Raw genomic sequence first — 20,359 nt, 5'->3', positions numbered from 1 at the left:
CGTGCTCGATGACACTTTTCTTTTTTCGAACTGTATAATATTATCATAGAGAGGATCTGAGAGTGAGGACATGTATCAGATGCAAAGCCCTAATCGTCGTCTGTTCCATTTTTGAGATTGGCATTTTTACTTAAGACTGTCTTCAAGCGAAAACTCAATAACGAACGATACAATCAGTTATTACAATATAGTGATTTGGGGTGTACATGCCTCTAACGAGGTAGGTACTTCAGTTAACGGTCAAATCACGTTGTTACACCAGTTCTCGTCCGATCACTGAAGTTAAGCAACGTTGGGCACGGTTAGTACTTGGATGGGTGACCGCTTGGGAACACCGTGTACTGTTAGCACTCTTTTTGCCTTCCTTTACGCTCATTTGAATTTCCTATCTTATCATTTACATTTCCGTGCTCGATGACACAATTCTTTTTTCGAACTGAATAATATTATCATAAAGAGGATCTGGGAGTGAGGACATGTATCAGATGCAAAGCCCTAATCGTCGTCTGTTCCATTTTTGAGATTGGCACTTTTGCTTAATACTGTCTTCAAGCGAAAACTCAATAACGAACGATACAATCAGTTATTACAATATAGTGATTTGGGGTGTACATGCCTCTAACGAGGTAGGTCCTTCAGTTAACGGTCAAATCACGTTGTTACACCAGTTCTCGTCCGATCACTGAAGTTAAGCAACGTTGGGCACGGTTAGTACTTGGATGGGTGACCGCTTGGGAACACCGTGTACTGTTAGCACTCTTTTTGCCTTCCTTTACGCTCATTTGAATTTCCTATCTTATCATTTACATTTCCGTGCTCGATGACACAATTCTTTTTTCGAACTGAATAATATTATCATAAAGAGGATCTGGGAGTGAGGACATGTATCAGATGCAAAGCCCTAATCGTCGTCTGTTCCATTTTTGAGATTGGCACTTTTGCTTAATACTGTCTTCAAGCGAAATCTCAATAACGAACGATACAATTAGTTATTACAATATAGTGATTTGAGGTGTACATGCCTCTAGTGAGGTAGTTCCTCGAGTTAACGGTCATACCACGTTGTTACACCAGTTCTCGTCCGATCACTGAAGTTAAGCAACGTTGGGCACGGTTAGTACTTGGATGGGTGACCGCTTGGGAACACCGTGTACTGTTAGCACTCTTTTTGCCTTCCTTTACGCTCATTTGTATTTCCCTTCTTATCATCTACATTTCCGTGCTCGATGACACTTTTCATTTTTCGAACTGTATAATATTATCATAGAGAGGACCTGAGAGTGAGGACATGTATCAGATGCGAAACCCTAATCGTCGTCTGTTCCATTTTTGATATTGGCACTTTTGCTGAAGACTGTCTTCAAGCGAAAACTCAATAACGAACGATACAATCAGTTATTACAATATAGTGATTTGGTGTGTGGATGCCACTTGGGAGATTTGACCTTCAGTTAACGGTCATACCACGTTGTTACACCAGTTCTCGTCCGATCACTGAAGTTAAGCAACGTTGGGCGCGGTTAGTACTTGGATGGGTGACCGCTTGGGAACACCGTGTACTGTTAGCACTCTTTTTGCCTTCCTTTACGCTCATTTGAATTTCCTATCTTATCATTTACATTTCCGTGCTCGATGACACATTTCTTTTTTCGAACTGTATAATATTATCATAAAGAGGATCTGGGAGTGAGGACATGTATCAGATGCAAAGCCCTAATCGTCGTCTGTTCCATTTTTGAGATTGGCACTTTTGCTTAATACTGTCTTCAAGCGAAATCTCAATAACGAACGATACAATTAGTTATTACAATATAGTGATTTGAGGTGTACATGCCTCTAGTGAGGTAGTTCCTCGAGTTAACGGTCATACCACGTTGTTACACCAGTTCTCGTCCGATCACTGAAGTTAAGCAACGTTGGGCACGGTTAGTACTTGGATGGGTGACCGCTTGGGAACACCGTGTACTGTTAGCACTCTTTTTGCCTTCCTTTACGCTCATTTGTATTTCCCTTCTTATCATCTACATTTCCGTGCTCGATGACACTTTTCTTTTTTCGAACTGTATAATATTATCATAGAGAGGACCTGAGAGTGAGGACATGTATCAGATGCAAAGCCCTAATCGTCGTCTGTTCCATTTTTGAGATTGGCATTTTTACTTAAGACTGTCTTCAAGCGAAAACTCAATAACGAACGATACAATCAGTTATTACAATATAGTGATTTGGGGTGTACATGCCTCTAGCGAGGTAGGTCCTTTAGTTAACGGTCATACCACGTTGTTACACCAGTTCTCGTCCAGTCACTGAAGTTAAGCAACGTTGGGCACGGTTAGTACTTGGATGGTTGACCGCTTGGGAACACCGTGTACTGTTAGCACTCTTTTTGCCTTCCTTTACGCTCATTTGTATTTCCCTCCTTATCATTTACATTTCCGTGCTCGATGACACTTTTCTTTTTTCGAACTGAATAATATTATCATAGAGAGGACCTGAGAGTGAGGACATGTATCAGATGCAAAGCCCTAATCGTCGTCTGTTCCATTTTTGAGATTGGCATTTTTACTTAAGACTGTCTTCAAGCGAAAACTCAATAACGAACGATACAATCAGTTATTACAATATAGTGATTTGGGGTGTACATGCTTCTAAGGAGGTAGGTCCTTTAGTTAACGGTCATACCACGTTGTTACACCAGTTCTCGTCCGATCACTGAAGTTAAGCAACGTTGGGCACGGTTAGTACTTGGATGGGTGACCGCTTGGGAACACCGTGTACTGTTAGCACTCCTTTTGCCTTCCTTTACGCTCATTTGTATTTCCCTTCTTATCATCTACATTTCCGTGCTCGATGACACTTTTCTTTTTTCGAACTGTATAATATTATCATAGAGAGGACCTGAGAGTGAGGATATGTATCAGATGCAAAGCCCTAATCGCCGTCTGTTCCATTTTTGAGATTGGCATTTTTACTTAAGACTGTCTTCAAGCGAAAACTCAATAACGAACGATACGATCAGTTATTACAATATAGTGATTTGGGGTGTACATGCCTCTAGCGAGGTAGGTCCTTTAGTTAACGGTCATACCACGTTGTTACACCAGTTCTCGTCCGATCACTGAAGTTAAGCAACGTTGGGCACGGTTAGTACTTGGATGGGTGACCGCTTGGGAACACCGTGTACTGTTAGCACTCTTTTTGCCTTCCTTTACGCTCATTTGTATTTCCCTTCTTATCATCTACATTTCCGTGCTCGATGACACTATTCTTTTTTCGAACTGTATAATATTATCATAGAGAGGATCTGAGAGTGAGGACATGTATCAGATGCAAAGCCCTAATCGTCGTCTGTTCCATTTTTGAGATAGGCACTTTTGCTTAAGACTGTCTTCAAGCGAAAACTCAATAACGAACGATACAATCAGTTATTACAATACAGTGATTTGGGGTGTACATGCCTCTAGCGAGGTAGGTCCTTTAGTTAACGGTCATACCACGTTGTTACACCAGTTCTCGTCCGATCACTGAAGTTAAGCAACGTTGGGCACGGTTAGTACTTGGATGGGTGACCGCTTGGGAACACCCTGTACTGTTAGCGCTCTTTTTGCCTTCCTTTACGCTCATTTGTATTTCCCTTCTTATCATTTACATTTCCGTGCTCGATGACACTTTTCTTTTTTCGAACTGAATAATATTATCATAGAGAGGACCTGAGAGTGAGGACATGTATCAGATGCAAAGCCCTAATCGTCGTCTGTTCCATTTTTGAGATAGGCATTTTTACTTAAGACTGTCTTCAAGCGAAAACTCAATAACGAACGATACAATCAGTTATTACAATATAGTGATTTGGGGTGTACATGCCTCTAGCGAGGTAGGTCCTTTAGTTAACGGTCAAATCACGTTGTTCACCAGTTCTCGTCCGATCACTGAAGTTAAGCAACGTTGGGCACGGTTAGTACTTGGATGGGTGACCGCTTGGGAACACCGTGTACTGTTAGCACTCTTTTTGCCTTCCTTTACGCTCATTTGTATTTCCCTTCTTATCATCTACATTTCCGTGCTCGATGACACATTTCTTTTTTCGAACTGAATAATATTATCATAAAGAGGACCTGAGAGTGAGGACATGTATCAGATGCAAAGCCCTAATCGTCGTCTGTTCCATTTTTGATATTGGCACTTTTGCTGAAGACTGTCTTCAAGCGAAAACTCAATAACGAACGATACAATCAGTTATTACAATATAGTGATTTGGTGTGTGGATGCCACTTGGGAGATTTGACCTTCAGTTAACGGTCATACCACGTTGTTACACCAGTTCTCGTCCGATCACTGAAGTTAAGCAACGTTGGGCACGGTTAGTACTTGGATGGGTGACCGCTTGGGAACACCGTGTACTGTTAGCACTCTTTTTGCCTTCCTTTACGCTCATTTGTATTTCCCTTCTTATCATTTACATTTCCGTGCTCGATGACACATTTCTTTTTTCGAACTGAATAATATTATCATAAAGAGGATCTGAGAGTGAGGACATGTATCAGATGCAAAGCCCTAATCGTCGTCTGTTCCATTTTTCAGATTGGCACTTTTGCTTAAGACTGTCTTCAAGCGAAAACTCAATAACGAACGATACAATCAGTTATTACAATATAGTGATTTGGGGTGTACATGCCTCTAGCGAGGTAGGTCCTTTAGTTAACGGTCATACCACGTTGTTACACCAGTTCTCGTCCGATCACTGAAGTTAAGCAACGTTGGGCACGGTTAGTACTTGGATGGGTGACCGCTTGGGAACACCGTGTACTGTTAGCACTCTTTTTGCCTTCCTTTACGCTCATTTGTATTTCCTTTCTTATCATTTACATTTCCGTGCTCGATGACACTTTTCTTTTTTCGAACTGAGTAATATTATCATAGAGAGGACCTGAGAGTGAGGACATGTATCATATGCAAAGCCCTAATCGTCGTCTGTTCCATTTTTGAGATTGGCATTTTTACTTAAGACTGTCTTCAAGCGAAAACTCAATAACGAACGATACAATCAGTTATTACAATATAGTGATTTGGTGTGTGGATGCCACTTGGGAGATATGACCTTCAGTTAACGGTCATACCACGTTGTTACACCAGTTCTCGTCCGATCACTGAAGTTAAGCAACGTTGGGCACGGTTAGTACTTGGATGGGTGACCGCTTGGGAACACCGTGTACTGTTAGCACTGTTTTTGCCTTCCTTTACGCTCATTTGTATTTCCTTTCTTATCATTTACATTTCCGTGCTCGATGACACTTTTATTTTTTCGAACTGAGTAATATTATCATAGAGAGGATCTGAGAGTGAGGACATGTATTGGATGCAAAGCCCTAATCGTCGTCTGTTCCATTTTTGAGATTGGCATTTTTACTTAAGACTGTCTACAAGCGAAAACTCAATAACGAACGATACAATCAGTTATTACAATATAGTGATTTGGTGTGTGGATGCCACTTGGGAGATTTGACCTTCAGTTAACGGTCATACCACGTTGTTACACCAGTTCTCGTCCGATCACTGAAGTTAAGCAACGTTGGGCACGGTTAGTACTTGGATGGGTGACCGCTTGGGAACACCGTGTACTGTTAGCACAATTTTTGCCTTCCTTTACGCTCATTTGTATTTCCCTTCTTATCATTTACATTTCCGTGCTCGATGACACTTTTCATTTTTCGAACTGTATAATATTATCATAGAGAGGACCTGAGAGTGAGGACATGTATCAGGTGCAAAGCCCTAATTGTCGTCTGTTCCATTTTTGAGTTTGGCATTTTTGCTTAAGACTGTCTTCAAGCGAAAACTCAATAACGAACGATACAATCAGTTATTACAATATAGTGATTTGGTGTGTGGATGCCACTTGGGAGATTTGACCTTCAGTTAACGGTCATACCACGTTGTTACACCAGTTCTCGTCCGATCAGTGAAGTTAAGCAACGTTGGGCACGGTTAGTACTTGGATGGGTGACCGCTTGGGAACACCGTGTACTGTTAGCACTCTTTTTGCCTTCCTTTACGCTCATTTGTATTTCCCTTCTTATCATTTACATTTCCGTGCTCGATGACACTTTTCTTTTTTCGAACTGTATAATATTATCATAGAGAGGACCTGAGAGTGAGGATATGTATCAGATGCAAAGCCCTAATCGCCGTCTGTTCCATTTTTGAGATTGGCATTTTTACTTAAGACTGTCTTCAAGCGAAAACTCAATAACGAACGATACAATCAGTTATTACAATACAGTGATTTGGGGTGTACATGCCTCTAGCGAGGTAGGTCCTTTAGTTAACGGTCATACCACGTTGTTACACCAGTTCTCGTCCGATCAATGAAGTTAAGCAACGTTGGGCACGGTTAGTACTTGGATGGGTGACCGCTTGGGAACACCGTGTACTGTTAGCGCTCTTTTTGTCTTCCTTTACGCTCATTTGTATTTCCCTTCTTATCATTTACATTTCCGTGCTCGATGACACTTTTCTTTTTTCGAACTGAATAATATTATCATAGAGAGGACCTGAGAGTGAGGACATGTATCAGATGCAAAGCCCTAATCGTCGTCTGTTCCATTTTTGAGATAGGCATTTTTACTTAAGACTGTCTTCAAGCGAAAACTCAATAACGAACGATACAATCAGTTATTACAATATAGTGATTTGGGGTGTACATGCCTCTAGCGAGGTAGGTCCTTTAGTTAACGATCATACCACGTTGTTACACCAGTTCTCGTCCGATCACTGAAGTTAAGCAACGTTGGGCACGGTTAGTACTTGGATGGGTGACCGCTTGGGAACACCGTGTACTGTTAGCACTCTTTTTGCCTTCCTTTACGCTCATTTGTATTTCCTTTCTTATCATTTACATTTCCGTGCTCGATGACACTTTTATTTTTTCGAACTGAGTAATATTATCATAGAGAGGATCTGAGAGTGAGGACATGTATCAGATGCAAAGCCCTAATCGTCGTCTGTTCCATTTTTGAGATTGGCATTTTTACTTAAGACTGTCTTCAAGCGAAAACTCAATAACGAACGATACAATCAGTTATTACAATATAGTGATTTGGGGTGTACATGCCTCTAGCGAGGTAGGTCCTTTAGTTAACGGTCATACCACGTTGTTACACCAGTTCTCGTCCGATCACTAAAGTTAAGCAACGTTGGGTACGGTTAGTACTTGGTTGGGTGACCGCTTGGGAACACCGTGTACTGTTAGCACTCTTTTTGCCTTCCTTTACGCTCATTTGTATTTCCCTTCTTTTCATTTACATTTCCGTGCTCGATGACACTTTTCTTTTTTCGAACTGTATAATATTATCATAGAGAGGACCTGAGAGTAAGGACATGTATCAGATGCAAAGCCCTAATCGTCGTCTGTTCCATTTTTGAGATTGGCATTTTTACTTAAGACTGTCTTCAAGCGAAAACTCAATAACCAACGATACAATCAGTTATTACAATATAGTGATTTGGGGTGTACATGCCTCTAGCGAGGTAGGTACTTTAGTTAACGGTCATACCACGTTGTTACACCAGTTCTCGTCCGATCACTGAAGTTAAGCAACGTTGGGCACGGTTAGTACTTGGATGGGTGACCGCTTGGGAACACCGTGTACTGTTAGCACTCTTTTTGCCTTCCTTTACGCTCATTTGTATTTCCCTTCTTGTCATCTACATTTCCGTGCTCGATGACACTTTTCTTTTTTCGAACTGTATAATATTATCATAGAGAGGATCTGAGAGTGAGGACATGTATCAGATGCAAAGCCCTAATCGTCGTCTGTTCCATTTTTGAGATTGGCATTTTTACTTAAGACTGTCTTCAAGCGAAAACTCAATAACGAACGATACAATCAGTTATTACAATATAGTGATTTGGGGTGTACATGCCTCTAACGAGGTAGGTCCTTCAGTTAACGGTCAAATCACGTTGTTACACCAGTTCTCGTCCGATCACTGAAGTTAAGCAACGTTGGGCACGGTTAGTACTTGGATGGGTGACCGCTTGGGAACACCGTGTACTGTTAGCACTCTTTTTGCCTTCCTTTACGCTCATTTGAATTTCCTATCTTATCATTTACATTTCCGTGCTCGATGACACAATTCTTTTTTCGAACTGAATAATATTATCATAAAGAGGATCTGGGAGTGAGGACATGTATCAGATGCAAAGCCCTAATCGTCGTCTGTTCCATTTTTGAGATTGGCACTTTTGCTTAATACTGTCTTCAAGCGAAAACTCAATAACGAACGATACAATCAGTTATTACAATATAGTGATTTGGGGTGTACATGCCTCTAACGAGGTAGGTCCTTCAGTTAACGGTCAAATCACGTTGTTACACCAGTTCTCGTCCGATCACTGAAGTTAAGCAACGTTGGGCACGGTTAGTACTTGGATGGGTGACCGCTTGGGAACACCGTGTACTGTTAGCACTCTTTTTGCCTTCCTTTACGCTCATTTGAATTTCCTATCTTATCATTTACATTTCCGTGCTCGATGACACAATTCTTTTTTCGAACTGAATAATATTATCATAAAGAGGATCTGGGAGTGAGGACATGTATCAGATGCAAAGCCCTAATCGTCGTCTGTTCCATTTTTGAGATTGGCACTTTTGCTTAATACTGTCTTCAAGCGAAATCTCAATAACGAACGATACAATTAGTTATTACAATATAGTGATTTGAGGTGTACATGCCTCTAGTGAGGTAGTTCCTCGAGTTAACGGTCATACCACGTTGTTACACCAGTTCTCGTCCGATCACTGAAGTTAAGCAACGTTGGGCACGGTTAGTACTTGGATGGGTGACCGCTTGGGAACACCGTGTACTGTTAGCACTCTTTTTGCCTTCCTTTACGCTCATTTGTATTTCCCTTCTTATCATCTACATTTCCGTGCTCGATGACACTTTTCATTTTTCGAACTGTATAATATTATCATAGAGAGGACCTGAGAGTGAGGACATGTATCAGATGCGAAACCCTAATCGTCGTCTGTTCCATTTTTGATATTGGCACTTTTGCTGAAGACTGTCTTCAAGCGAAAACTCAATAACGAACGATACAATCAGTTATTACAATATAGTGATTTGGTGTGTGGATGCCACTTGGGAGATTTGACCTTCAGTTAACGGTCATACCACGTTGTTACACCAGTTCTCGTCCGATCACTGAAGTTAAGCAACGTTGGGCGCGGTTAGTACTTGGATGGGTGACCGCTTGGGAACACCGTGTACTGTTAGCACTCTTTTTGCCTTCCTTTACGCTCATTTGAATTTCCTATCTTATCATTTACATTTCCGTGCTCGATGACACATTTCTTTTTTCGAACTGTATAATATTATCATAAAGAGGATCTGGGAGTGAGGACATGTATCAGATGCAAAGCCCTAATCGTCGTCTGTTCCATTTTTGAGATTGGCACTTTTGCTTAATACTGTCTTCAAGCGAAATCTCAATAACGAACGATACAATTAGTTATTACAATATAGTGATTTGAGGTGTACATGCCTCTAGTGAGGTAGTTCCTCGAGTTAACGGTCATACCACGTTGTTACACCAGTTCTCGTCCGATCACTGAAGTTAAGCAACGTTGGGCACGGTTAGTACTTGGATGGGTGACCGCTTGGGAACACCGTGTACTGTTAGCACTCTTTTTGCCTTCCTTTACGCTCATTTGTATTTCCCTTCTTATCATCTACATTTCCGTGCTCGATGACACTTTTCTTTTTTCGAACTGTATAATATTATCATAGAGAGGACCTGAGAGTGAGGACATGTATCAGATGCAAAGCCCTAATCGTCGTCTGTTCCATTTTTGAGATTGGCATTTTTACTTAAGACTGTCTTCAAGCGAAAACTCAATAACGAACGATACAATCAGTTATTACAATGTAGTGATTTGGGGTGTACATGCCTCTAGCGAGGTAGGTCCTTTAGTTAACGGTCATACCACGTTGTTACACCAGTTCTCGTCCAGTCACTGAAGTTAAGCAACGTTGGGCACGGTTAGTACTTGGATGGTTGACCGCTTGGGAACACCGTGTACTGTTAGCACTCTTTTTGCCTTCCTTTACGCTCATTTGTATTTCCCTCCTTATCATTTACATTTCCGTGCTCGATGACACTTTTCTTTTTTCGAACTGAATAATATTATCATAGAGAGGACCTGAGAGTGAGGACATGTATCAGATGCAAAGCCCTAATCGTCGTCTGTTCCATTTTTGAGATTGGCATTTTTACTTAAGACTGTCTTCAAGCGAAAACTCAATAACGAACGATACAATCAGTTATTACAATATAGTGATTTGGGGTGTACATGCTTCTAAGGAGGTAGGTCCTTTAGTTAACGGTCATACCACGTTGTTACACCAGTTCTCGTCCGATCACTGAAGTTAAGCAACGTTGGGCACGGTTAGTACTTGGATGGGTGACCGCTTGGGAACACCGTGTACTGTTAGCACTCCTTTTGCCTTCCTTTACGCTCATTTGTATTTCCCTTCTTATCATCTACATTTCCGTGCTCGATGACACTTTTCTTTTTTCGAACTGTATAATATTATCATAGAGAGGACCTGAGAGTGAGGATATGTATCAGATGCAAAGCCCTAATCGCCGTCTGTTCCATTTTTGAGATTGGCATTTTTACTTAAGACTGTCTTCAAGCGAAAACTCAATAACGAACGATACGATCAGTTATTACAATATAGTGATTTGGGGTGTACATGCCTCTAGCGAGGTAGGTCCTTTAGTTAACGGTCATACCACGTTGTTACACCAGTTCTCGTCCGATCACTGAAGTTAAGCAACGTTGGGCACGGTTAGTACTTGGATGGGTGACCGCTTGGGAACACCGTGTACTGTTAGCACTCTTTTTGCCTTCCTTTACGCTCATTTGTATTTCCCTTCTTATCATCTACATTTCCGTGCTCGATGACACTATTCTTTTTTCGAACTGTATAATATTATCATAGAGAGGATCTGAGAGTGAGGACATGTATCAGATGCAAAGCCCTAATCGTCGTCTGTTCCATTTTTGAGATAGGCACTTTTGCTTAAGACTGTCTTCAAGCGAAAACTCAATAACGAACGATACAATCAGTTATTACAATACAGTGATTTGGGGTGTACATGCCTCTAGCGAGGTAGGTCCTTTAGTTAACGGTCATACCACGTTGTTACACCAGTTCTCGTCCGATCACTGAAGTTAAGCAACGTTGGGCACGGTTAGTACTTGGATGGGTGACCGCTTGGGAACACCCTGTACTGTTAGCGCTCTTTTTGCCTTCCTTTACGCTCATTTGTATTTCCCTTCTTATCATTTACATTTCCGTGCTCGATGACACTTTTCTTTTTTCGAACTGAATAATATTATCATAGAGAGGACCTGAGAGTGAGGACATGTATCAGATGCAAAGCCCTAATCGTCGTCTGTTCCATTTTTGAGATAGGCATTTTTACTTAAGACTGTCTTCAAGCGAAAACTCAATAACGAACGATACAATCAGTTATTACAATATAGTGATTTGGGGTGTACATGCCTCTAGCGAGGTAGGTCCTTTAGTTAACGGTCAAATCACGTTGTTCACCAGTTCTCGTCCGATCACTGAAGTTAAGCAACGTTGGGCACGGTTAGTACTTGGATGGGTGACCGCTTGGGAACACCGTGTACTGTTAGCACTCTTTTTGCCTTCCTTTACGCTCATTTGTATTTCCCTTCTTATCATCTACATTTCCGTGCTCGATGACACATTTCTTTTTTCGAACTGAATAATATTATCATAAAGAGGACCTGAGAGTGAGGACATGTATCAGATGCAAAGCCCTAATCGTCGTCTGTTCCATTTTTGATATTGGCACTTTTGCTGAAGACTGTCTTCAAGCGAAAACTCAATAACGAACGATACAATCAGTTATTACAATATAGTGATTTGGTGTGTGGATGCCACTTGGGAGATTTGACCTTCAGTTAACGGTCATACCACGTTGTTACACCAGTTCTCGTCCGATCACTGAAGTTAAGCAACGTTGGGCACGGTTAGTACTTGGATGGGTGACCGCTTGGGAACACCGTGTACTGTTAGCACTCTTTTTGCCTTCCTTTACGCTCATTTGTATTTCCCTTCTTATCATTTACATTTCCGTGCTCGATGACACATTTCTTTTTTCGAACTGAATAATATTATCATAAAGAGGATCTGAGAGTGAGGACATGTATCAGATGCAAAGCCCTAATCGTCGTCTGTTCCATTTTTCAGATTGGCACTTTTGCTTAAGACTGTCTTCAAGCGAAAACTCAATAACGAACGATACAATCAGTTATTACAATATAGTGATTTGGTGTGTGGATGCCACTTGGGAGATATGACCTTCAGTTGACGGTCATACCACGTTGTTACACCAGTTCTCGTCCGATCACTGAAGTTAAGCAACGTTGGGCACGGTTAGTACTTGGATGGGTGACCGCTTGGGAACACCGTGTACTGTTAGCACTATTTTTGCCTTCCTTTACGTTCATTTGTATTTCCCTTCTTATCATTTACATTTCCGTGCTCGATGACACATTTCTTTTTTCGAACTGAATAATATTATCATAAAGAGGATCTGAGAGTGAGGACATGTATCAGATGCAAAGCTCTAATCGTCGTCTGTTCCATTTTTGAGATTGGCACTTTTGCTTAAGACTGTCTTCAAGCGAAAACTCAATAACGAACGATACAATCAGTTATTACAATATAGTGATTTGGGGTGTACATGCCTCTAGCGAGGTAGGTCCTTTAGTTTACGGTCATACCACGTTGTTACACCAGTTCTCGTCCGATCACTGAAGTTAAGCAACGTTGGGCACGGTTAGTACTTGGATGGGTGACCGCTTGGGAACACCGTGTACTGTTAGCACTGTTTTTGCCTTCCTTTACGCTCATTTGTATTTCCTTTCTTATCATTTACATTTCCGTGCTCGATGACACTTTTATTTTTTCGAACTGAGTAATATTATCATAGAGAGGATCTGAGAGTGAGGACATGTATCGGATGCAAAGCCCTAATCGTCGTCTGTTCCATTTTTGAGATTGGCATTTTTACTTAAGACTGTCTTCAAGCGAAAACTCAATAACGAACGATACAATCAGTTATTACAATATAGTGATTTGGTGTGTGGATGCCACTTGGGAGATTTGACCTTCAGTTAACGGTCATACCACGTTGTTACACCAGTTCTCGTCCGATCACTGAAGTTAAGCAACGTTGGGCACGGTTAGTACTTGGATGGGTGACCGCTTGGGAACACCGTGTACTGTTAGCACTCTTTTTGCCTTCCTTTACGCTCATTTGTATTTCCCTTCTTATCATTTACATTTCCGTGCTCGATGACACATTTCTTTTTTCGAACTGAATAATATTATCATAAAGAGGATCTGAGAGTCAGGACATGTATCAGATGCAAAGCCCTAATCGTCGTCTGTTCCATTTTTGAGATTGGCACTTTTGCTTAATACTGTCTTCAAGCGAAATCTCAATAACGAACGATACAATTAGTTATTACAATATAGTGATTTGAGGTGTACATGCCTCTAGTGAGGTAGTTCCTCGAGTTAACGGTCATACCACGTTGTTACACCAGTTCTCGTCCGATCACTGAAGTTAAGCAACGTTGGGCACGGTTAGTACTTGGATGGGTGACCGCTTGGGAACAACGTGTACTGTTAGCACTCTTTTTGCCTTCCTTTACGCTCATTTGAATTTCCTATCTTATCATTTACATTTCCGTGCTCGATGACACATTTCTTTTTTCGAACTGAATAATATTATCATAAAGAGGACCTGAGAGTGAGGACATATATCAGATGCAAAGCCCTAATCGTCGTCTGTTCCATTTTTGATATTGGCACTTTTGCTGAAGACTGTCTTCAAGCGAAAACTCAATAACGAACGATACAATCAGTTATTACAATATAGTGATTTGGTGTGTGGATGCCACTTGGGAGATCTGACCTTCAGTTAACGGTCATACCACGTTGTTACACCAGTTCTCGTCCGATCACTGAAGTTAAGCAACGTTGGGCACGGTTAGTACTTGGATGGGTGACCGCTTGGGAACACCGTGTACTGTTAGCACTCTTTTTGCCTTCCTTTACGCTCATTTATATTTCCCTTCTTATCATTTACATTTCCGTGCTCGATGACACATTTCTTTTTTCGAACTGAATAATATTATCATAGAGAGGACCTGAGAGTGAGGACATGTATCAGATGCAAAGCCCTAATCGTCGTCTGTTCCATTTTTGAGATTGGCATTTTTACTTAAGACTGTCTTCAAGCGAAAACTCAATAACGAACGATACAATCAGTTATTACAATATAGTGATTTGGGGTGTACATGCCTCTAACGAGGTAGGTCCTTCAGTTAACGGTCAAATCACGTTGTTACACCAGTTCTCGTCCGATCACTGAAGTTAAGCAACGTTGGGCACGGTTAGTACTTGGATGGGTGACCGCTTGGGAACACCGTGTACTGTTAGCACTCTTTTTGCCTTCCTTTACGCTCATTTGTATTTCCCTTCTTATCATTTACATTTCCGTGCTCGATGACACATTTCTTTTTTCGAACTGAATAATATTATCATAAAGAGGATCTGAGAGTGAGGACATGTATCAGATGCAAAGCCCTAATCGTCGTCTGTTCCATTTTTGAGATTGGCACTTTTGCTTAAGACTGTCTTCAAGCGAAAACTCAATAACGAACGATACAATCAGTTATTACAATATAGTGATTTGGTGTGTGGATGCCACTTGGGAGATTTGACCTTCAGTTAACGGTCATACCACGTTGTTACACCAGTTCTCGTCCGATCACTGAAGTTAAGCAACGTTGGGCACGGTTAGTACTTGGATGGGTGACCGCTTGGGAACACCGTGTACTGTTAGCACTATTTTTGCCTTCCTTTACGCTCATTTGTATTTCCCTTCTTATCATTTACATTTCCGTGCTCGATGACACATTTCTTTTTTCGAACTGAATAATATTATCATAAAGAGGATCTGAGAGTGAGGACATGTATCAGATGCAAAGCCCTAATCGTCGTCTGTTCCATTTTTGAGATTGGCACTTTTGCTTAAGACTGTCTTCAAGCGAAAACTCAATAACGAACGATACAATCAGTTATTACAATATAGTGATTTGGGGTGTACATGCCTCTAGCGAGGTAGGTCCTTTAGTTAACGGTCATACCACGTTGTTACACCAGTTCTCGTCCGATCACTGAAGTTAAGCAACGTTGGGCACGGTTAGTACTTGGATGGGTGACCGCTTGGGAACACCGTGTACTGTTAGCACTCTTTTTGCCTTCCTTTACGCTCATTTGTATTTCCCTTCTTATCATCTACATTTCCGTTCTCGATGACACTTTTCTTTTTTCGAACTGTATAATATTATCATAGAGAGGACCTGAGAGTGAGGACATGTAGCAGATGCAAAGCCCTAATCGTCGTCTGTTCCATTTTTGAGATTGGCATTTTTACTTAAGACTGTCTTCAAGCGAAAACTCAATAACGAACGATACAATCAGTTATTACAATATAGTGATTTGGTGTGTGGATGCCACTTGGGAGATATGACCTTCAGTTAACGGTCATACCACGTTGTTACACCAGTTCTCGTCCGATCACTGAAGTTAAGCAACGTTGGGCACGGTTAGTACTTGGATGGGTGACCGCTTGGGTACACCGTGTACTGTTAGCACTGTTTTTGCCTTCCTTTACGCTCATTTGTATTTCCTTTCTTATCATTTACATTTCCGTGCTCGATGACACTTTTATTTTTTCGAACTGAGTAATATTATCATAGAGAGGATCTGAGAGTGAGGACATGTATCGGATGCAAAGCCCTAATCGTCGTCTGTTCCATTTTTGAGATTGGCATTTTTACTTAAGACTGTCTTCAAGCGAAAACTCAATAACGAACGATACAATCAGTTATTACAATATAGTGATTTGGTGTGTGGATGCCACTTGGGAGATATGACCTTCAGTTAACGGTCATACCACGTTGTTACACCAGTTCTCGTCCGATCACTGAAGTTAAGCAACGTTGGGCACGGTTAGTACTTGGATGGGTGACCGCTTGGGAACACCGTGTACTGTTAGCACTCTTTTTGCCTTCCTTTACGCTCATTTGTATTTCCCTTCTTATCATTTACATTTCCGTGCTCGATGACACATTTCTTTTTTCGAACTGAATAATATTATCATAAAGAGGATCTGAGAGTGAGGACATGTATCAGATGCAAAGCCCTAATCGTCGTCTGTTCCATTTTTGAGATTGGCACTTTTGCTTAAGACTGTCTTCAAGCGAAAACTCAATAACGAACGATACAATCAGTTATTACAATATAGTGATTTGGGGTGTACATGCCTCTAGCGAGGTAGGTCCTTTAGTTAACGGTCATACCACGTTGTTACACCAGTTCTCGTCCGATCACTGAAGTTAAGCAACGTTGGGCACGGTTAGTACTTGGATGGGTGACCGCTTGGGAACACCGTGTACTGTTAGCACAATTTTTGCCTTCCTTTACGCTCATTTGTATTTCCCTTCTTATCATTTACATTTCCGTGCTCGATGACACTTTTCATTTTTCGAACTGTATAATATTATCATAGAGAGGACCTGAGAGTGAGGACATGTATCAGATGCAAAGCCCTAATCGTCGTCTGTTCCATTTGTGAGATTGGCACTTTTGCTTAAGACTGTCTTCAAGCGAAAACTCAATAACGAACGATACAATCAGTTATTACAATATAGTGATTTGGGGTGTACATGCCTCTAGCGAGGTAGGTCCTTTAGTTAACGGTCATACCACGTTGTTACACCAGTTCTCGTCCGATCACTGAAGTTAAGCAACGTTGGGCACGGTTAGTACTTGGATGGGTGACCGCTTGGGAACACCGTGTACTGTTAGCACAATTTTTGCCTTCCTTTACGCTCATTTGTATTTCCCTTCTTATCATTTACATTTCCGTGCTCGATGACACTTTTCTTTTTTCGAACTGAATAATATTATCATAGAGAGGACCTGAGAGTGAGGACATGTATCAGATGCAAAGCCCTAATCGTCGTCTGTTCCATTTTTGAGATTGGCATTTTTACTTAAGACTGTCTTCAAGCGAAAACTCAATAACGAACGATACAATCAGTTATTACAATATAGTGATTTGGTGTGTGGATGCCACTTGGGAGATATGACCTTCAGTTAACGGTCATACCACGTTGTTACACCAGTTCTCGTCCGATCACTGAAGTTAAGCAACGTTGGGCACGGTTAGTACTTGGATGGGTGACCGCTTGGGAACACCGTGTACTGTTAGCACTGTTTTTGCCTTCCTTTACGCTCATTTGTATTTCCTTTCTTATCATTTACATTTCCGTGCTCGATGACACTTTTCTTTTTTCGAACTGTATAATATTATCATAGAGAGGACCTGAGAGTGAGGATATGTATCAGATGCAAAGCCCTAATCGCCGTCTGTTCCATTTTTGAGATTGGCATTTTTACTTAAGACTGTCTTCAAGCGAAAACTCAATAACGAACGATACGATCAGTTATTACAATATAGTGATTTGGGGTGTACATGCCTCTAGCGAGGTAGGTCCTTTAGTTAACGGTCATACCACGTTGTTACACCAGTTCTCGTCCGATCACTGAAGTTAAGCAACGTTGGGCACGGTTAGTACTTGGATGGGTGACCGCTTGGGAACACCGTGTACTGTTAGCACTCTTTTTGCCTTCCATTACGCTCATTTGTATTTCCCTTCTTATCATTTACATTTCCGTGCTCGATGACACATTTCTTTTTTCGAACTGAATAATATTATCATAAAGAGGATCTGAGAGTGAGGACATGTATCAGATGCAAAGCCCTAATCGTCGTCTGTTCCATTTTTGAGATTGGCACTTTTGCTTAAGACTGTCTTCAAGCGAAAACTCAATAACGAACGATACAATCAGTTATTACAATATAGTGATTTGGGGTGTACATGCCTCTAGCGAGGTAGGTCCTTTAGTTAACGGTCATACCACGTTGTTACACCAGTTCTCGTCCGATCACTGAAGTTAAGCAACGTTGGGCACGGTTAGTACTTGGATGGGTGACCGCTTGGGAACACCGTGTACTGTTAGCACAATTTTTGCCTTCCTTTACGCTCATTTGTATTTCCCTTCTTATCATTTACATTTCCGTGCTCGATGACACTTTTCATTTTTCGAACTGTATAATATTATCATAGAGAGGACCTGAGAGTGAGGACATGTATCAGATGCAAAGCCCTAATCGTCGTCTGTTCCATTTGTGAGATTGGCACTTTTGCTTAAGACTGTCTTCAAGCGAAAACTCAATAACGAACGATACAATCAGTTATTACAATATAGTGATTTGGGGTGTACATGCCTCTAGCGAGGTAGGTCCTTTAGTTAACGGTCATACCACGTTGTTACACCAGTTCTCGTCCGATCACTGAAGTTAAGCAACGTTGGGCACGGTTAGTACTTGGATGGGTGACCGCTTGGGAACACCGTGTACTGTTAGCACAATTTTTGCCTTCCTTTACGCTCATTTGTATTTCCCTTCTTATCATTTACATTTCCGTGCTCGATGACACTTTTCTTTTTTCGAACTGAATAATATTATCATAGAGAGGACCTGAGAGTGAGGACATGTATCAGATGCAAAGCCCTAATCGTCGTCTGTTCCATTTGTGAGATTGGCACTTTTGCTTAAGACTGTCTTCAAGCGAAAACTCAATAACGAACGATACAATCAGTTATTACAATATAGTGATTTGGGGTGTACATGCCTCTAGCGAGGTAGGTCCTTTAGTTAACGGTCATACCACGTTGTTACACCAGTTCTCGTCCGATCACTGAAGTTAAGCAACGTTGGGCACGGTTAGTACTTGGATGGGTGACCGCTTGGGAACACCGTGTACTGTTAGCACTCTTTTTGCCTTCCTTTACGCTCATTTGTATTTCCCTTCTTATCATTTACATTTCCGTGCTCGATGACACATTTCTTTTTTCGAACTGAATAATATTATCATAAAGAGGATCTGAGAGTGAGGACATGTATCAGATGCAAAGCCCTAATCGTCGTCTGTTCCATTTTTGAGATTGGCACTTTTGCTTAAGACTGTCTTCAAGCGAAAACTCAATAACGAACGATACAATCAGTTATTACAATATAGTGATTTGGTGTGTGGATGCCACTTGGGAGATATGACCTTCAGTTAACGGTCATACCACGTTGTTACACCAGTTCTCGTCCGATCACTGAAGTTAAGCAATGTTGGGCACGGTTAGTACTTGGATGGGTGACCGCTTGGGAACACCGTGTACTGTTAGCACTCTTTTTGCCTTCCTTTACGCTCATTTGAATTTCCTATCTTATCATTTACATTTCCGTGCTCGATGACACATTTCTTTTTTCGAACTGAATAATATTATCATAAAGAGGACCTGAGAGTGAGGACATGTATCAGATGCAAAGCCCTAATCGTCGTCTGTTCCATATTTGAGATTGGCACTTTTGCTTAAGACTGTCTTCAAGCGAAAACTCAATAACGAACGATACAATCAGTTATTACAATATAGTGATTTGGTGTGTGGATGCCACTTGGGAGATTTGACCTTCAGTTAACGGTCATACCACGTTGTTACACCAGTTCTCGTCCGATCACTGAAGTTAAGCAACGTTGGGCACGGTTAGTACTTGGATGGGTGACCGCTTGGGAACACCGTGTACTGTTAGCACTATTTTTGCCTTCCTTTACGCTCATTTGTATTTCCCTTCTTATCATTTACATTTCCGTGCTCGATGACACATTTCTTTTTTCGAACTGAATAATATTATCATAAAGAGGATCTGAGAGTGAGGACATGTATCAGATGCAAAGCCCTAATCGTCGTCTGTTCCATTTTTGAGATTGGCACTTTTGCTTAAGACTGTCTTCAAGCGAAAACTCAATAACGAACGATACAATCAGTTATTACAATATAGTGATTTGGGGTGTACATGCCTCTAGCGAGGTAGGTCCTTTAGTTAACGGTCATACCACGTTGTTACACCAGTTCTCGTCCGATCACTGAAGTTAAGCAACGTTGGGCACGGTTAGTACTTGGATGGGTGACCGCTTGGGAACACCGTGTACTGTTAGCACTCTTTTTGCCTTCCTTTACGCTCATTTGAATTTCCTATCTTATCATTTACATTTCCGTGCTCGATGACACATTTCTTTTTTCGAACTGAATAATATTATCATAAAGAGGATCTGGG

The 20,359-nt window shown here is 41.2% G+C and overlaps 43 non-coding genes and 7 pseudogenes across 43 annotated transcripts; all 50 read left to right on the top strand.

The window, feature by feature from the left end:
- The first annotated feature begins 232 nt into the window (after positions 1 to 232).
- LOC127068741 (5S ribosomal RNA) lies at positions 233 to 350 on the top strand. The gene has a single exon (XR_007783161.1). It is a non-coding gene; the product is annotated as a 5S ribosomal RNA (ribosomal RNA).
- Positions 351 to 638: 288 nt separating this feature from the next.
- LOC127068740 (5S ribosomal RNA) lies at positions 639 to 756 on the top strand. The gene has a single exon (XR_007783160.1). It is a non-coding gene; the product is annotated as a 5S ribosomal RNA (ribosomal RNA).
- Positions 757 to 1,044: 288 nt separating this feature from the next.
- On the top strand, positions 1,045 to 1,162 carry LOC127068670 (5S ribosomal RNA). The gene has a single exon (XR_007783094.1). It is a non-coding gene; the product is annotated as a 5S ribosomal RNA (ribosomal RNA).
- A 288-nt stretch (positions 1,163 to 1,450) lies between these two features.
- LOC127068705 (5S ribosomal RNA) lies at positions 1,451 to 1,568 on the top strand. The gene has a single exon (XR_007783127.1). It is a non-coding gene; the product is annotated as a 5S ribosomal RNA (ribosomal RNA).
- A 288-nt stretch (positions 1,569 to 1,856) lies between these two features.
- On the top strand, positions 1,857 to 1,974 carry LOC127068669 (5S ribosomal RNA). The gene has a single exon (XR_007783093.1). It is a non-coding gene; the product is annotated as a 5S ribosomal RNA (ribosomal RNA).
- Positions 1,975 to 2,262: 288 nt separating this feature from the next.
- On the top strand, positions 2,263 to 2,380 carry LOC127068770 (5S ribosomal RNA; annotated as a pseudogene).
- A 288-nt stretch (positions 2,381 to 2,668) lies between these two features.
- Positions 2,669 to 2,786, top strand: LOC127068668 (5S ribosomal RNA). Its single transcript, XR_007783092.1, has one exon. It is a non-coding gene; the product is annotated as a 5S ribosomal RNA (ribosomal RNA).
- A 288-nt stretch (positions 2,787 to 3,074) lies between these two features.
- Positions 3,075 to 3,192, top strand: LOC127068667 (5S ribosomal RNA). Its single transcript, XR_007783091.1, has one exon. It is a non-coding gene; the product is annotated as a 5S ribosomal RNA (ribosomal RNA).
- A 288-nt stretch (positions 3,193 to 3,480) lies between these two features.
- On the top strand, positions 3,481 to 3,598 carry LOC127068703 (5S ribosomal RNA). Its single transcript, XR_007783125.1, has one exon. It is a non-coding gene; the product is annotated as a 5S ribosomal RNA (ribosomal RNA).
- Positions 3,599 to 3,886: 288 nt separating this feature from the next.
- LOC127068767 (5S ribosomal RNA) lies at positions 3,887 to 4,003 on the top strand (annotated as a pseudogene).
- A 288-nt stretch (positions 4,004 to 4,291) lies between these two features.
- Positions 4,292 to 4,409, top strand: LOC127068666 (5S ribosomal RNA). The gene has a single exon (XR_007783090.1). It is a non-coding gene; the product is annotated as a 5S ribosomal RNA (ribosomal RNA).
- A 288-nt stretch (positions 4,410 to 4,697) lies between these two features.
- LOC127068665 (5S ribosomal RNA) lies at positions 4,698 to 4,815 on the top strand. The gene has a single exon (XR_007783089.1). It is a non-coding gene; the product is annotated as a 5S ribosomal RNA (ribosomal RNA).
- A 288-nt stretch (positions 4,816 to 5,103) lies between these two features.
- On the top strand, positions 5,104 to 5,221 carry LOC127068664 (5S ribosomal RNA). Its single transcript, XR_007783088.1, has one exon. It is a non-coding gene; the product is annotated as a 5S ribosomal RNA (ribosomal RNA).
- Positions 5,222 to 5,509: 288 nt separating this feature from the next.
- LOC127068662 (5S ribosomal RNA) lies at positions 5,510 to 5,627 on the top strand. The gene has a single exon (XR_007783086.1). It is a non-coding gene; the product is annotated as a 5S ribosomal RNA (ribosomal RNA).
- A 288-nt stretch (positions 5,628 to 5,915) lies between these two features.
- Positions 5,916 to 6,033, top strand: LOC127068756 (5S ribosomal RNA; annotated as a pseudogene).
- A 288-nt stretch (positions 6,034 to 6,321) lies between these two features.
- Positions 6,322 to 6,439, top strand: LOC127068752 (5S ribosomal RNA; annotated as a pseudogene).
- Positions 6,440 to 6,727: 288 nt separating this feature from the next.
- LOC127068729 (5S ribosomal RNA) lies at positions 6,728 to 6,845 on the top strand. The gene has a single exon (XR_007783149.1). It is a non-coding gene; the product is annotated as a 5S ribosomal RNA (ribosomal RNA).
- A 288-nt stretch (positions 6,846 to 7,133) lies between these two features.
- LOC127068761 (5S ribosomal RNA) lies at positions 7,134 to 7,251 on the top strand (annotated as a pseudogene).
- A 288-nt stretch (positions 7,252 to 7,539) lies between these two features.
- Positions 7,540 to 7,657, top strand: LOC127068661 (5S ribosomal RNA). Its single transcript, XR_007783085.1, has one exon. It is a non-coding gene; the product is annotated as a 5S ribosomal RNA (ribosomal RNA).
- Positions 7,658 to 7,945: 288 nt separating this feature from the next.
- Positions 7,946 to 8,063, top strand: LOC127068739 (5S ribosomal RNA). The gene has a single exon (XR_007783159.1). It is a non-coding gene; the product is annotated as a 5S ribosomal RNA (ribosomal RNA).
- Positions 8,064 to 8,351: 288 nt separating this feature from the next.
- Positions 8,352 to 8,469, top strand: LOC127068738 (5S ribosomal RNA). Its single transcript, XR_007783158.1, has one exon. It is a non-coding gene; the product is annotated as a 5S ribosomal RNA (ribosomal RNA).
- A 288-nt stretch (positions 8,470 to 8,757) lies between these two features.
- LOC127068660 (5S ribosomal RNA) lies at positions 8,758 to 8,875 on the top strand. Its single transcript, XR_007783084.1, has one exon. It is a non-coding gene; the product is annotated as a 5S ribosomal RNA (ribosomal RNA).
- Positions 8,876 to 9,163: 288 nt separating this feature from the next.
- LOC127068704 (5S ribosomal RNA) lies at positions 9,164 to 9,281 on the top strand. Its single transcript, XR_007783126.1, has one exon. It is a non-coding gene; the product is annotated as a 5S ribosomal RNA (ribosomal RNA).
- A 288-nt stretch (positions 9,282 to 9,569) lies between these two features.
- On the top strand, positions 9,570 to 9,687 carry LOC127068659 (5S ribosomal RNA). Its single transcript, XR_007783083.1, has one exon. It is a non-coding gene; the product is annotated as a 5S ribosomal RNA (ribosomal RNA).
- A 288-nt stretch (positions 9,688 to 9,975) lies between these two features.
- LOC127068768 (5S ribosomal RNA) lies at positions 9,976 to 10,093 on the top strand (annotated as a pseudogene).
- Positions 10,094 to 10,381: 288 nt separating this feature from the next.
- On the top strand, positions 10,382 to 10,499 carry LOC127068658 (5S ribosomal RNA). Its single transcript, XR_007783082.1, has one exon. It is a non-coding gene; the product is annotated as a 5S ribosomal RNA (ribosomal RNA).
- A 288-nt stretch (positions 10,500 to 10,787) lies between these two features.
- On the top strand, positions 10,788 to 10,905 carry LOC127068813 (5S ribosomal RNA). Its single transcript, XR_007783216.1, has one exon. It is a non-coding gene; the product is annotated as a 5S ribosomal RNA (ribosomal RNA).
- A 288-nt stretch (positions 10,906 to 11,193) lies between these two features.
- On the top strand, positions 11,194 to 11,311 carry LOC127068702 (5S ribosomal RNA). Its single transcript, XR_007783124.1, has one exon. It is a non-coding gene; the product is annotated as a 5S ribosomal RNA (ribosomal RNA).
- Positions 11,312 to 11,599: 288 nt separating this feature from the next.
- On the top strand, positions 11,600 to 11,716 carry LOC127068766 (5S ribosomal RNA; annotated as a pseudogene).
- Positions 11,717 to 12,004: 288 nt separating this feature from the next.
- LOC127068812 (5S ribosomal RNA) lies at positions 12,005 to 12,122 on the top strand. The gene has a single exon (XR_007783215.1). It is a non-coding gene; the product is annotated as a 5S ribosomal RNA (ribosomal RNA).
- A 288-nt stretch (positions 12,123 to 12,410) lies between these two features.
- On the top strand, positions 12,411 to 12,528 carry LOC127068708 (5S ribosomal RNA). Its single transcript, XR_007783130.1, has one exon. It is a non-coding gene; the product is annotated as a 5S ribosomal RNA (ribosomal RNA).
- Positions 12,529 to 12,816: 288 nt separating this feature from the next.
- On the top strand, positions 12,817 to 12,934 carry LOC127068724 (5S ribosomal RNA). The gene has a single exon (XR_007783145.1). It is a non-coding gene; the product is annotated as a 5S ribosomal RNA (ribosomal RNA).
- A 288-nt stretch (positions 12,935 to 13,222) lies between these two features.
- Positions 13,223 to 13,340, top strand: LOC127068811 (5S ribosomal RNA). Its single transcript, XR_007783214.1, has one exon. It is a non-coding gene; the product is annotated as a 5S ribosomal RNA (ribosomal RNA).
- Positions 13,341 to 13,628: 288 nt separating this feature from the next.
- On the top strand, positions 13,629 to 13,746 carry LOC127068725 (5S ribosomal RNA). Its single transcript, XR_007783146.1, has one exon. It is a non-coding gene; the product is annotated as a 5S ribosomal RNA (ribosomal RNA).
- A 288-nt stretch (positions 13,747 to 14,034) lies between these two features.
- Positions 14,035 to 14,152, top strand: LOC127068810 (5S ribosomal RNA). Its single transcript, XR_007783213.1, has one exon. It is a non-coding gene; the product is annotated as a 5S ribosomal RNA (ribosomal RNA).
- Positions 14,153 to 14,440: 288 nt separating this feature from the next.
- On the top strand, positions 14,441 to 14,558 carry LOC127068736 (5S ribosomal RNA). The gene has a single exon (XR_007783157.1). It is a non-coding gene; the product is annotated as a 5S ribosomal RNA (ribosomal RNA).
- Positions 14,559 to 14,846: 288 nt separating this feature from the next.
- On the top strand, positions 14,847 to 14,964 carry LOC127068809 (5S ribosomal RNA). Its single transcript, XR_007783212.1, has one exon. It is a non-coding gene; the product is annotated as a 5S ribosomal RNA (ribosomal RNA).
- Positions 14,965 to 15,252: 288 nt separating this feature from the next.
- On the top strand, positions 15,253 to 15,370 carry LOC127068807 (5S ribosomal RNA). The gene has a single exon (XR_007783210.1). It is a non-coding gene; the product is annotated as a 5S ribosomal RNA (ribosomal RNA).
- Positions 15,371 to 15,658: 288 nt separating this feature from the next.
- LOC127068735 (5S ribosomal RNA) lies at positions 15,659 to 15,776 on the top strand. The gene has a single exon (XR_007783156.1). It is a non-coding gene; the product is annotated as a 5S ribosomal RNA (ribosomal RNA).
- A 288-nt stretch (positions 15,777 to 16,064) lies between these two features.
- Positions 16,065 to 16,182, top strand: LOC127068806 (5S ribosomal RNA). The gene has a single exon (XR_007783209.1). It is a non-coding gene; the product is annotated as a 5S ribosomal RNA (ribosomal RNA).
- A 288-nt stretch (positions 16,183 to 16,470) lies between these two features.
- LOC127068805 (5S ribosomal RNA) lies at positions 16,471 to 16,588 on the top strand. Its single transcript, XR_007783208.1, has one exon. It is a non-coding gene; the product is annotated as a 5S ribosomal RNA (ribosomal RNA).
- Positions 16,589 to 16,876: 288 nt separating this feature from the next.
- Positions 16,877 to 16,994, top strand: LOC127068804 (5S ribosomal RNA). Its single transcript, XR_007783207.1, has one exon. It is a non-coding gene; the product is annotated as a 5S ribosomal RNA (ribosomal RNA).
- A 288-nt stretch (positions 16,995 to 17,282) lies between these two features.
- Positions 17,283 to 17,400, top strand: LOC127068803 (5S ribosomal RNA). The gene has a single exon (XR_007783206.1). It is a non-coding gene; the product is annotated as a 5S ribosomal RNA (ribosomal RNA).
- A 288-nt stretch (positions 17,401 to 17,688) lies between these two features.
- LOC127068802 (5S ribosomal RNA) lies at positions 17,689 to 17,806 on the top strand. The gene has a single exon (XR_007783205.1). It is a non-coding gene; the product is annotated as a 5S ribosomal RNA (ribosomal RNA).
- Positions 17,807 to 18,094: 288 nt separating this feature from the next.
- Positions 18,095 to 18,212, top strand: LOC127068801 (5S ribosomal RNA). The gene has a single exon (XR_007783204.1). It is a non-coding gene; the product is annotated as a 5S ribosomal RNA (ribosomal RNA).
- Positions 18,213 to 18,500: 288 nt separating this feature from the next.
- LOC127068799 (5S ribosomal RNA) lies at positions 18,501 to 18,618 on the top strand. The gene has a single exon (XR_007783203.1). It is a non-coding gene; the product is annotated as a 5S ribosomal RNA (ribosomal RNA).
- A 288-nt stretch (positions 18,619 to 18,906) lies between these two features.
- On the top strand, positions 18,907 to 19,024 carry LOC127068798 (5S ribosomal RNA). The gene has a single exon (XR_007783202.1). It is a non-coding gene; the product is annotated as a 5S ribosomal RNA (ribosomal RNA).
- Positions 19,025 to 19,312: 288 nt separating this feature from the next.
- On the top strand, positions 19,313 to 19,430 carry LOC127068722 (5S ribosomal RNA). The gene has a single exon (XR_007783143.1). It is a non-coding gene; the product is annotated as a 5S ribosomal RNA (ribosomal RNA).
- Positions 19,431 to 19,718: 288 nt separating this feature from the next.
- LOC127068797 (5S ribosomal RNA) lies at positions 19,719 to 19,836 on the top strand. The gene has a single exon (XR_007783201.1). It is a non-coding gene; the product is annotated as a 5S ribosomal RNA (ribosomal RNA).
- A 288-nt stretch (positions 19,837 to 20,124) lies between these two features.
- LOC127068795 (5S ribosomal RNA) lies at positions 20,125 to 20,242 on the top strand. Its single transcript, XR_007783199.1, has one exon. It is a non-coding gene; the product is annotated as a 5S ribosomal RNA (ribosomal RNA).
- The last annotated feature ends 117 nt before the right edge of the window (positions 20,243 to 20,359 follow it).

The sequence above is a fragment of the Vespula vulgaris genome, chromosome 13 (genome assembly GCF_905475345.1).
Source record: "Vespula vulgaris chromosome 13, iyVesVulg1.1, whole genome shotgun sequence".
In the NCBI taxonomy this organism is placed as follows: Eukaryota; Metazoa; Arthropoda; class Insecta; order Hymenoptera; family Vespidae; genus Vespula; species Vespula vulgaris.
The sequence above is the reverse complement of the archived record's forward strand: the minus strand, read 5'-3'. Positions and strand labels throughout refer to the sequence as shown.